The sequence below is a fragment of the Myxine glutinosa genome, chromosome 7, assembly GCF_964187855.1.
Source record: "Myxine glutinosa chromosome 7, kmMyxGlut1.1, whole genome shotgun sequence".
Lineage (NCBI taxonomy): Eukaryota > Metazoa > Chordata > Myxini > Myxiniformes > Myxinidae > Myxine > Myxine glutinosa.
In genome coordinates this window covers 117,469,072-117,473,138 of record NC_136267.1, presented here as the reverse complement: position 1 = coordinate 117,473,138, position 4,067 = coordinate 117,469,072, and the positions used below count along the sequence as shown (strand labels likewise).

At 41.3% G+C, this 4,067-nt stretch overlaps 1 long non-coding RNA gene across 1 annotated transcript; it reads left to right on the top strand.

Annotated features, from left to right (window-relative positions):
• Positions 1–360: 360 nt before the first annotated feature.
• Positions 361–2,695, top strand: LOC137430604 (uncharacterized). The gene is made up of 2 exons (XR_010985117.1): positions 361–446; positions 2,501–2,695. It is a non-coding gene; the product is annotated as an uncharacterized LOC137430604 (long non-coding RNA).
• The last annotated feature ends 1,372 nt before the right edge of the window (positions 2,696–4,067 follow it).

Below are 4,067 nucleotides of genomic sequence, written 5' to 3'. Positions count from 1 at the left end.
GGAACCCGATGCCAAAGTTGTGCAACCCGATGCCTACCCATCGACACACCTAAATCTTTGAAAAAAAGGATCATCGGAAATTGTTGCTCGCTTTTGGTTGATACAGGCACTGAAGTCTCACTTCTAAATAAGCGAACTTCCGACATTTATTTTTGAAACATTCCCCTGAAACAGACCAGTGGCCCTCTCAGATTATGGCAACACCCAAATTACCATGCTGGGCATTGTCTGCACCTCCCTGTGTTTTCCGAAAACTCAATTGTCCAAAACCCTTGATATTGTACAATAATTGATCTGGATTCGAGATTTCTACCGGTATTACCCAGAAAATATTTTGTTTTTGTTCTTTGTTTCTTCCAGGCAAGGAACAGGGGATGTTCGATGACGTTATTGTAAATGATAATTTGGAAGATGCATATCTCAAGCTGAAAGATCTGCTGAAGGAGGTAAAGTTTAAGTGACGTGTTTCATGATGCTGTAAAATGAAAAGACGCTTAAAAGTGTGGATGCCCATTATTATGGCTTTTGTTTTCCATGTTTTGGGAATTACATTTTGATAATTGTTGGATGTGATGGAAATGCAGTTTTTAAAAGTTTTTTTTTTAATGGTTTAAATGAGGTGCAGTAAAGATTGAAATATTCCTCATAAGTCGACCTTAATTGAGCTGCAGTGACAGAGCCAACCTCTCAGCATCACCTGACACAGAGAGACATCCTCTTAAGATCCCCAAACACATTGATCATTAAGGGAAAGTGAGCAAGTCCGGACTTAAGCGTGCATCTTGAAAATGTTTCTGCCGTAATTCTCCGTGGGCGAGACAAATTGCCCAAAAACACGGGGGTACGAGTTTGATTTGGAGCTCGTCCAGTGTTTAGCATAAAAGGTATATTTTCTCAAACAAGTCACCATGAGGTTCCTTAACCAGAAGTGCTGGCAGACGGGGCAGCCGGCCTGGCTTCCTGAGAGCAACTGGAAGAAATCTGCCCATAATTTTCAACAATGCAGCAAAAGGAATCGAATTTTCTCATGTTAAAATTGCATGCATTCTATTCGTCCATGCAGAATGTCTTCAACAATGAAGTTTGATTTTTATGTGATTTTAACATTTGCATAAATATATTTGGGTACCAATGCATAGACATTCTCAATTTTGCCACTTCTTGGCAGCAGTTTGAAACTCCCTTAGGGCAGGACTCTTGATGCGAGCTCGGGCAGCCAATCGGGTTGAGCTGCTCTTAATTGGCTCTTGATTTCCCACATAGTTTGATTTGGAGCCGAATTGCACCATGTAAGTGAAAGAGTGACACCACCTCGATGACAAGCAAATAACTTTATTACAAATTACGAGAACAGAAAATAACAGAATAAATAACCCAACGCTGTATAATTGTTAATTATAATGCTAAAGCCTGGTGTTGCCTTAGCGGTTAGGGTGCAGGCTTGGGATCCTAGGATCCTGGGTTCGAATCCCGGTCGATCGCTGAATTAACGCCAGGGGGGTTGACTCAGCCTGTCATCCTTCCGAGGTCGGCAAATTGAGTACCAGCTTGCTGGGATGAATGATCCCGGTGTGTACCCCAATTTAGAATAGGTACACCGTATCCCTGCGCATTGTAAGAGGCGACTTAGGGTTGGCGTCAGGAAGGGCATCCAGCCATTAGAAAACAAACAAAAAAAACATTGCCTCAAACAGGGAACCATGATTGTCATGGGGCCCGCATGGCTAACCCCCGCTCCAGCGGGGGAAAATGGCCTTAAAACGATCATTCATTCATTCATGTTAATTATAATGCTGAAGGCCAGCAGGAGAAACTAGAGAACAAGTGGAAGGAATAAACTCAAATGGGGTTTGAAGGATTAAAAGGGGAAAATAAATAAATGGCAAAATCGGGCCTGATCTGACGATACGGACAGTACGAGGGCACGGGGAGCGAGAGCCGTGAAGAGCAAATTGATAGAGAAGTGACCATTATAAGCCAACTACTTGCACAATCGCTGCGGCGAATGATGAGTTGTTGGCACAGCAGAAGAGCCCTGGGGGCGTCAGCAGTGCACAAGACGCTGCAGTGGGTTCAACAGAGGGAGAGCGCTGAGGGCGTCAGTAGTGCACAAGACGCTGCAGTGGGTTCAACAGAGGGAGAGCCCTGAGGGCGTCAGCAGTGCACAAGACGCTGCAGTGGGTTCAACAGAGGGAGAGCCCTGAAGGCGTCAGCAGTGCACAAGACGCTGCAGTGGGTTCAACAGAGGGAGAGCCCTGAGGGTGTTCAATACACATGAAGCACTGCAGTGGCAGCTAACGATTGCAAACTTTGTTTTTATTTTGAAAACCTTGTACATTTGTTTTGCAAACCTTGTACAGGTGAAAAAGCCCTGAGTCGGGCAAATATTTAGTTGATGATGTGTTCCAGCAAATGTGTTTGCCATGGATGTTTTGTGTGCATTCTCCCTTTTCTCACTGATTGTTGCTCACATCCTCTTTGTTTGAATTTCATTTTGCAGGAAATACAAAAAGCAGAATCCATACGGAAATGAAAGTTTTTTTTGTTTTTTTTTCCTTGAAGAAAATTTCAGAGATGACATCACAAGTGGAAATGATCGTCGTCTTTTGTATACACGTATTTAATAATTTCTATTGTGGGTCTGGGTCTGAACTTCAGGTCAACTTTTGAACTGAGACACTTGCTTTTATTCAGGTTTATTTCAGGAAGCTGTGATGTTCCCTTTTTACAATGAAGATGAATTTGTGCTGCTGCAACCATATACCGCAATCATGCATTCCACCCTTTATTACAACAGTTTGATTTACAAAGGCATTATTTTTGTCACAACGGTGACAATGTATTGAAGAACTCGCCAGTTCCTGTAACTTATTATACCTTTATACGTATTTTCTTTTTCTTTTTTTCATTAGGGTACATACGGTACGACGTAATTATCATACCTTGTAGGTATTGTTTTAGTTTACATATTTTTTACATTTGCAATGTTTTACTCCCATGTAAGAACTTTAAAAAGTTTTCTTTCATTTGCCCAGTTTTCCTATTGTCTTTGCTTGCAGTTCTAACAAAATCTACCTGTATCCATTCATAAGAGAATGTCCGTATTGTGGTTTCGGAACAAAGCTCTTCAAAAGGTCTTATGCAAAACTGACATATAGGATCAAAGGAAACAAACTTGTTTTTTCTTCCTCTTATGTAATCATTTGCTACTACTATCTGCTACTACTTTGATGGTAATAAATATTGCCACCGTCATGTGGGGTCGGCTGGAGAAGCTTTTTTTGCCCAAGTCTTTCAAGAAGTGCCTGGCCAGACCTGATGTTCAACTGAAGGTGATTCTGGCAAGAATTTGGGTTCCGGTGATAGCTCGCCTACTCTTCATGAAAAACACTGATATATATATATATATTTTTTTTTTTACATCTACGGATACCCAATGCTGACCAACGGGTCCTTCGGCTCAATTTCCTTGCAATGGACAGTAGACACAATGATACCTTGCTGTGTATGTGAAACACCAGGGTGAGAGATTCAAACCCAGGCGAGACAGCTCAGCCGCAATTTTAGTGCATTCACTTTCTTGTCGATAGTACATTCACTCATTCGACATGATTGAAATGCCAATCTGCCCGAAATGGTGCATGGGCAGCACACTTACCTTTGAGCCGTCTCATCGAGGTTTGATTCCCGACCCGATTATAAACTTGGAATCATGTTTCACTGGAAGGGAGTTTGTTCACAAACTCAGATTGGTCCTTCCATAAAGAAAAATATTTATATAAAGGCTTTGTATCCAGCAATATGTATATTACATCTGTTACTATAAAACATTGTCATGAAGTATTTTCAGGTCCAATTTTTATTAAGACTTTTGTTTCCTCGAACCTGCATCGATAACTGTGCAAACTCGCGTGAAGTTAGATCATTGTTTGTTTCTCTTCCTCAAGAAGAAAGATAATTTTCCACTTCAGATGCTTTTTGTTCTCTCAATAAACAACTTGGATTTATGAATGTCTGTGTATAGTACTACCCTCAGTCAGTGCTTCCCAAACTTTTTGACTTGACGA